Source organism: Ranitomeya variabilis, chromosome 3 (genome assembly GCF_051348905.1).
Source record: "Ranitomeya variabilis isolate aRanVar5 chromosome 3, aRanVar5.hap1, whole genome shotgun sequence".
NCBI lineage: Eukaryota > Metazoa > Chordata > Amphibia > Anura > Dendrobatidae > Ranitomeya > Ranitomeya variabilis.
This window is the reverse complement of record NC_135234.1, coordinates 631,112,945-631,122,031: the sequence shown is the minus strand read 5'-3', so window position 1 is coordinate 631,122,031 and position 9,087 is coordinate 631,112,945.

The window sequence follows — 9,087 nt, the reverse complement described above, 5'->3', positions numbered from 1 at the left end:
CATTTTAAAACGTCACTACTTGCCTTCGAGGCCCGACGTGTGCCGAAACAGTGGTCCCCCCTCCACATATGGGGTATCAGCGTACTCAGGACAAACTGGACAACAAATTTTTGGGTCCAATTTCTCCTGTTACCCTTGAGAAAAGAATAAATTGCGTGCTAAAAAAAATCATTTTTGAGGAAAAAAAGTATTTTTTATTTTCACGGCTTTACGTTATAAATTTCTGTGAAGCACTTGGGGATTTAAAGTGCTCACCACACATCTAGATGAGTTCCTTAATGGGTCTAGTTTCCAAAATGGGGTCACTTGTGGGGGGTTTCCACTGTCTAGGCACATCAGGGGCTCTCCAAACGCGACATGGCGTCCGATCTCAATTCCAGCCAATTCTGCATTGAAAAAGTCAAATGGAACACCTTCTCTTCCAAGCTCTGCCATGCTCCCAAACTGTGGTTTACTCCCACATATGGGGTATCAACATACTCAGGACAAATTGCACAATAACATTCGTGGTCTAATTTCTCCTATTACCCTTGTAAAAATAAAAATTTGTGGGCAAAAAGATCATTTTTGTAGAAAAAATTCAATTTTTTTATTTTCACGGCTCTACGTTATAAACTTCTGTGAAGCACTTGGGGGTTTAAAGTGCTCACCACACATCTAAATAAGTTCCTTAAGGGGTCTAATTTCCAAAATGGGGTCAATTGTGGGGAGTTTCCACTGTTTAGGCACATTACGGGCTCTCCAAACGCGATATGAGTCCGATCTCAATTCCAGCTAATTCTGCATTGAAAAAGTCAAACGGCTCTCCTCTTCCAAGCTCTGCCGTGCGCCCAAACAGTGGTTTACCCCCACATATGGGGTATCGGCGTATTCAGGAGAAATTGTACTAGTTTTGCTGTTCATTTTCTCTTTTTACACTTTTGAAAATAAAAACAATTGGTTCTAAAGTAAAATGCAAAAAAAAGTTAAATGTTCATTTTTCATTCCACATTGTTTCAGTTCCTGTGAAGCACGTAAAGGGTTAATAAACTTCTTGAATGTGGTTTTGAGCACCTTGAGGGGTGTAGTTTTTAGAATGGTGTCAAGTTTGGTATTTTCTGTCATGTACACCCCTCAAAGTGACTTTAAATGTGAGATGGTCCCTAAAAAAATGGTTTTGTAAATTTTGTTGTAAAAATGAGAAATTGCTGGTCAACTTTTAACCCTTATAACTTCCTAACAAAAAAAATTTTGTTTCCAAAATTGTGCTAATGTAAAGTAGACATGTGGGAAATGTTATTTATTAACTATTTTGTGTGACACATCTCTCTGATTTAAGGGCATAAAAATTCAAAGTTTGAAAATTTCAAAATTTTAAAATTTTCGCCATATTTCCATTTTTTTCATAAATAATTGCAAGTAATATTGAAGAAATGTTGCCACTACCATGAAGTACAATATGTCACAAAAAACTTTCTCAGAATCAGCGGGATCCGTTAAAGCGTTCCAGAGTTATAACCTCATAAAGTGACAGTGGTCAAAATTGTAAAAATTGGCACGGTCATTAAGTACCAAATTGGCTCTGTCACTAAGGGGTTAACAGCCTAAGTATGTAACAGTATAGACACAGAGGGCTATTAAATGCATAAAGCGTATGAGAACATGATGTGAGGAACCTGATTATGGTTTAAGTTTTTGAATGGGCCTCACAGGGATAGTTAGGTTAATGCGTTGAGTCGGTAGTCCAGTCTGAACAAATGCGTTTTTAGGGCACGCTTAAAACTGTGAGGATTGGGGATTAATCGTATTAACCTGGGTAGTGCATTCCAAAAAATTGGCGCAGCACGTGAAAAGTCTTGGAGACGAGAGTGGGAGGTTCTGATTATTGAGGATGTTAACCTCAGGTCATTAGCAGAACGGAGAGCACGGGTAGGGTGGTAGACTGAGACCAGGGAGGAGATGTAGGGTGGTGCTGAGCCATGGAGTGCTTTGTGAATGAGGGTAATAAGCTTGTACTGGATTCTGGAGTGGATGGGTAACCAGTGTAATGACTGGCACAAGTTAGAGGCATCGGTATAGCGATTGGTGAGGAATATGATCCTGGCTGCAGCATTCAGGACAGATTGGAGTGGGGAGAGTTTGGTAAGAGGGAGGCCGATTAGTAGAGAGTTACAATAGTCCAGACGAGAATGAATAAGTGAAACAGTTAGAGTTTTTGCAGAGTCGAAAGTAAGAAAAGGTTGAATTCTAGAAATGTTTTTGAGGTGCAGATAAGAAGAGCGAGCCAGTGATTGGATGTGGGGGGTGAATGAAAGCTCCGAATCAAGTATGACCCCAAGGCAGCGGGCGTGTTGCTTGGGAGTAATGGTGGAATCACACACGGAGATGGCAATGTCAGGCAAAGGTAGGTTAGTAGAGGGAGTAAACACGAGGAGTTCAGTTTTTGACAGGTTCAGTTTCAGATAGAGGGAGGACATGATGTTAGAGACAGCGGTAAGACAATCACTGGTGTTTTCTTAAAAGGCAGGCATGATATCAGGAGAAGAAGTGTATAGTTGAGTGTCAACAACATAGAGATGGTACTGGAACCCAAATCTACTGATTGTTTGTCCAACATCGGCGGTATACAAAGAGAAGAGGAGGGGGCCTAGGACTGATCCTTGAGGAACTACAACAGTAAGGGGAAGATGAGAGGAGGAGGAACCAGCAAAAGATACAGTGAAAGAGCGGTCAGAGAGATAGGAGGAGAACCAGGAGAGAACAGTGTCCTTGAGGTCGATGGAGTGTAGCATAGTGAGGAAGAGCTGATGATCCACAGTGTTGAATGCTGCGGAGAGATCCAAGAGAATTAGCATGGAGTAGTGACCATTAGATTTAGCTGTTAGTAAATCATTAGAGACTTTAGTGAGGGCAGTTTCAGTAGAGTGTAAAGAGCGGAAACCAGATTGAAGAGGGTTGAGAAGAGAGTTATCTGAGAGATAGCGGATAAGATGGGCGTGGACCAGGCGTTCCAGGAGTTTAGAGATGAAGGGAAGATTAGAGACAGGTCTATAGTTAGCGGCAGCCCCCCATAGGAAGACTCTAATATAATGCAGCCCCACATACGCAGACTCTAATATAAGGTAGCCCCCCATAGGTAGACTCTAATATAGGGCAGCCCCCATAGGCAGACTCTAATATAATGCAGACCCCCATAGGCAGACTCTAATGTAAGGCAGCCCCCATAGGCAGACTCTAATATAATGCACCCCCTCAGGCTTCTATAGTATGATGCACCTCCATAAAAAAATAAATACAATACTCACCTTTCTTCCTCCTGGTTCCTCCGCTGCTCTGAGATCCCACTAATCTTTTGACAGCGGGTCCGATGACGTCACTGTCCGGCACCGGCTGTCAGGACATGTCTGCATCAGATGCTGAGGGGGGGATGATGGGAGAAGGAGCGTAAGGCTGGGGTCACACTTGCGTGTGCAATGCGAGAAACTTGCACGAGTCTCTCACATCAATACTCAGGAGGGGAGCGAGTGGCTGCATGTATTTTTATGCAGCTGAACGCTCCGTTCCCGAGTGCCGGCGGCAGTGCCAAGTATTGATGCGAGAGACTCGTGCGAGTTTCTTGCATTGCACTCGCAAGTGTGACCCCGGCCTAACACTCCTCTCATCAATGAGGTCAGCTGTATTGCATCCAGCTGATACAGTTGAACATGTGATGAAGGGCGGGGAGGGCCCACTGCGACACCGCCCCCCCCACGCCTGCTCGGGGCCCGTAGCAGCCAAGTGGCAGAGCAGGGAGATCGATTCCCTCTGCTGCCACAGAATGTAACGGTATCGGCGCAATGTGCACGCCGATACAGTTACAGTAGTCTAGCTCCGGGTGGGCCCCCTCAGAGCCCGGTGCCTGGGGCAACCGCATCCTTTGCTCCCCCGGTAGCTATGCTACTGGATACTATACATAAGAGAGGACACTAATAATGGACTACACTGTACATTATAAGATGGCACTGTAATAAAGGGTGACACTATACATAAGAGTACACTGTAATAATGGACTGTACTGTACATTATAAGAGAGGACACTGTGTAATAAAGGGTTAGATTATACATCAGAAGACACTGTGTAATAACGGACTGCACTATACGTAATAAGGTGGACACTGTAATAAAGAGTGATGCTATACATAATAAGAGCGGACACAGTAATAATAGACTGCACTATACATAATAAGAAAGGACACTGTAATAAAGGGTTACGCTATACATAATAAGAGAGGACACTGTGTAAAAACAAACTGCACTATGCATAATAAGAAAGGACACTGTAATAACGGAATGCACTGTACATAATAAAAGAGGACACTGTAATAAGGGGTGACACAATACCTAAAAAAGGATCTTCTGTAATAAGGGGTGATGCTGTACATAATAAGAGTGAACACTGTAATAAGGTATGGAACTATGCATAAAAAGAGTGGACACTGTAATAAGGAGTGACGCTATGCATTATAATAGAGGATATTATATAATAAGGGATGGCAATATACATAAAAAGAGAGGACACAATTTAATAAGGGACTGCACTACACTTGACAGAGGACATTATGTAATAGGGGATGGTGTTATACATAATAAAATAATATATATAATTAGGGACTGTGCTTTTTCATAATAGGGGAAGAAACTGTAAAAAGGGATGGTGCTAAACATAAATAGAGAGAACACTAATAACAGGCATACTTATTTAGGCCACTATGTAATTTGAGACAGCACTATATATAACAAAAGAATACACAATTTTATAAAAGCATCATACTTAATGAAAGGACACTGTAATAAGGGATGGCACTATGCATAACAAAAGAGGACATTCTGTAATAACGGTTGGTGCTATACAAAATAAAAGAATATATATAATAAGAACAGCACTTTACATAAGAGAGCACATTATGTAATATGAGACGGCGCCATACACAACAAGAGACAACGCTCTGTAATAAGGAATGGTAATATACACTCACTGGCCACTTTATTAGGTACACCTGTCCAACTTCTTGTTAACACTTAATTTCTAATCAGCCAATCACATGGCGGCAACTCAGTGCATTTAGGCATGTAGACATGGTCAAGACAATCTCCTGCAGTTCAAACCGAGCATCAGTATGGGGAAGAAAGGTGATTTGAGTGCCTTTGAACGTGGCATGGTTGTTGGTGCCAGAAGGGCTGGTCTGAGTATTTCAGAAACTGCTGATCTACTGGGATTTTCACACACAACCATCTCTAGGGTTTACAGAGAATGGTCCGAAAAAGAAAAAAAATCCAGTGAGCGGCAGTTCTGTGGGCGGAAATGCCTTGTTGATGCCAGAGGTCAGAGGAGAATGGGCAGACTGGTTCGAGCTGATAGAAAGGCAACAGTGACTCAAATCGCCACCCGTTACAACCAAGGTAGGCCTAAGAGCATCTCTGAACGCACAGTGCGTCGAACTTTGAGGCAGATGGGCTACAGCAGCAGAAGACCACACCGGGTACCACTCCTTTCAGCTAAGAACAGGAAACTGAGGCTACAATTTGTACAAGCTCATCGAAATTGGACAGTAGAAGATTGGAAAAACGTTGCTTGGTCTGATGAGTCTCGATTTCTGCTGCGACATTCGGATGGTAGGGTCAGAATTTGGCGTAAACAACATGAAAGCATGGATCCATCCTGCCTTGTATGGAGCATCTTTGGGATGTGCAGCCGACAAATCTGCGGCAACTGTGTGATGCCATCATGTCAATATGGACCAAAATCTCTGAGGAATGCTTCCAGCACCTTGTTGAATCTATGCCACGAAGAATTGAGGCAGTTCTGAAGGCAAAAGGGGGTCCAACCCGTTACTAGCATGGTGTACCTAATAAAGTGGCCGGTGAGTGTACATAATAAGAGTACACTATATAATAAGGGGCAGAATTTTTCATAGGAAGAGAGGACGCTATGTAATAAGGGATAGCACTATACATAATGAGAGGATGCTATGTAATAAGGATCGGTGCTATAAATAACAAAAGTAGACTATACAATTAGGGACAGCACTTTTTGTAATAAACGAGGACACAATTAAATAAGGGACAGCACTATACATAATCATAATGAGACAATATAGTAAGGGAATATTCTATGCAACAGAACAAAAGAAACCTAAGATAAAAAGTGAAGAAACTATCATGGTATTTGAGGTCAAAATTTACTTGGTGCTTAAAGAGGTGTTCCAGCCTTGGATATTTATTCAATACCCACAGCATATGACATAAATATTGGACAGATGCAGGTTGCACCTCTGGCATCCGCGTCTGTGTAGAGAACGGGTTTACCATGGACAGTAATTGGGACCCTTGTCGCTATTGGTAATAGCTTTGTGCTTGTTATAGAAAGTGATTCCTCTACCTTGAATTGTTGCCGAGCAGGAGCCATTGCTGTGAAAGCTGGAAAAGCAACAAACAAACAGCATCATGATTAGAAATTGTATTACATGAGGCCACGCTCACACGTTCAGCATTTGGTCAGTATTTTACATCAGTATTTGTAAGCTAAAACCTGAAGTGTTTCTATTATACTTTTCCTCTGATTGTTCCACTCCTGGTTTTGGCTTACAAATACTGATGTAAAATACTGACCAAATACTGAGCGTGTGAACGTGATCTGAAGATGATAAAATCCTAATTTGACAGCTGACTGTATCTGCCACTAGGGGGAGCTCACTGCATATGGATGTAAATTGGAGCTGAGTAGAGATGAGCGAATAAGTTTGAGAGGAATTGAATCCTGCTCAAATTTTCCATTCCCAGCATCGGAGAATCCTCACAGCACACAGTGCGCTCGAAATAAGGATTCACAAGTCTGCTGTCACACAGAGTGACTGCAGACTTGTAGCTTAAAACTGGACAACCCCTTTATTTTAGTCAAATAGAAGCTGATGGCCGCCATTTTTCTAAACTGTAAACGGTCATCAAAATGTAAAAAAATACCTATACTCCTCTTACCGCAAACCTGTCCGGCCCCTCCACATCCTTCTTTTAGTCCTGACCACCTCTTATGCTGAATACCCCAAGCCTCTCACTCTGGGTCAGGACTTTCGGCTTTGATGGGTGTCCGGAAAGGTTCGGCGCAGGCATGAAAAGTCACAGCTCCATGACAACATACAGTGCAGTATGACCTTCTGTCATCCAATGTTATGAGCATAACACACTCACTCACTCACTCACTCACAGGTAATAGAAAAAAGGAAGACCTTCTAAAGGGAGACACCACACTCACATCCAACTGGTCCCTGTACAGACTTGGAAGGACCTAGCTGCACAACTCAAAAACACCACCTCGGACATGGCCCCCTAAAAGGCTATCTAAGGGTTTCTTGTACCTCCTGAAGAGCAAGAGGGCGGGCAGCAACACACTGCCAACAAGAAGGGAGGAAACTGTGCAGGAAGATATGAAAACCCAGAATGAGAAAATTCAAACATGGTCATATAAGTTAGAGAAGGAAAGCTAATGAGAGCCAGAAGTAAATGGAACAAGTATAACCTCCAAGTAAGATAAAGAGGTGAAAGGAAGAGGAAAAGAGGAACTGGGAAAGAAAACAAACAGACTCACTGCAGTAATTTAGCTAGTGTTTACCATGCAAGGTAAACTCTTTAGCTAAAGGGCTGGAACTCCTAAACATAAGACCACCTAGAGATATAGCCAGCAAGGAAGTGCAGTGAAGACTGAACATGTAAAACCCAATCCAGAATGTGATAGGGTTGACCAAAATGGGAAAATGGAAAACACCTGGAGAGGAGCAAACTATGAAGGGGAAAGAAAGACAATTGGAAACATCAGCGTATTGACAGGGATGAAAAAAGAGTAACTCAGCAGACAGGGGAACCAACCACAGTGCAATAGGTCAGCCGATCGAATCCCCAAACTGAGTCATGACATCCAACATTAATGGCTTCCTGTTATTTACTCTGTGTACCCACTCTGTCTCTCCTCTTCATTAGATATCCCGCTTCAGTTACTTGTTCACAGTGGGTGGGTGTAGGCATTGGTACAAGGCCCCCAGCCTTTAATCTGTATAACTCACATAACCACACTTTACATTAAACTTTACATTAAACTTGTTGAGTGCTGAATAACTATATCAGTGCTGAATGCAAGAAAATAGAATTTTCTTTTAGTTTGTAGGTAGTGTGAAGATGGGATCAGTTCATACCACACAAACAATGATATTAAATTTGAAGACACAAACCATTGTAGATATTATTACTTTAAACCACCAGGAATAATTGGCACACGACTCTTCACCTCTCTAGACCTCTAGAAATATTATGAATAATTCCATTACTAACTCTTACATTATTCCAAATTAAAATGTATGATGCAGCGCATGGAGAGTCTGTAAAATTAATATAATGGATGACATTTTGGTATCACAGTGGGAATCAAAGAAATGTAATGTGAGAGGACACAACATTGAGCGCATGCAAACTAACTGGAGTTGTATGTCTATGTCTCTCTTATCTCTCTTCTCTTTCCTCCAGAAAATTAAATTTCCAGCATCTGTGATGCAATTTTCACCAATTTTCTGACTTTAGTTATAGTAAATTTGTTGCCCCACAGCTGGCAGTTTCCCTTATGCAAAGTTGAAAATAACTGCAAACTATCTGTGCAAATGTGAATTATACAATCCCTTTTTATTATATATTATCACATTAAATTACCGCAATATACATTATCACATATTAATCTACAAGTTACATGAATTAAATTAAAGAGATAATCTCAAGTTATTAAATTGCTGTAATTAGAAAGCATGAAAATAAATATGTTTGCAATTGACTTTCCTTTTCTATCTGCTGTCATTCTCCTGCAATGAGAGCTTTTATCTTTCATAGTGTACAGCTGGTTTCCATAAGGCTGGGCAACTCATGCTTGCCCAGACTATGACCAATGTGTGCAGTAGTTACATTACAGGAGAGGAGTTAACTCCTAACCTCCCAGTCAGCTCTCTCCAAACCATACTGACCTCCCTCCCTCTCCTTCTCAAATTCTGACGAGATATTTTCAATCCTGCAAAATCATCAGCCTTCAGCATTGGG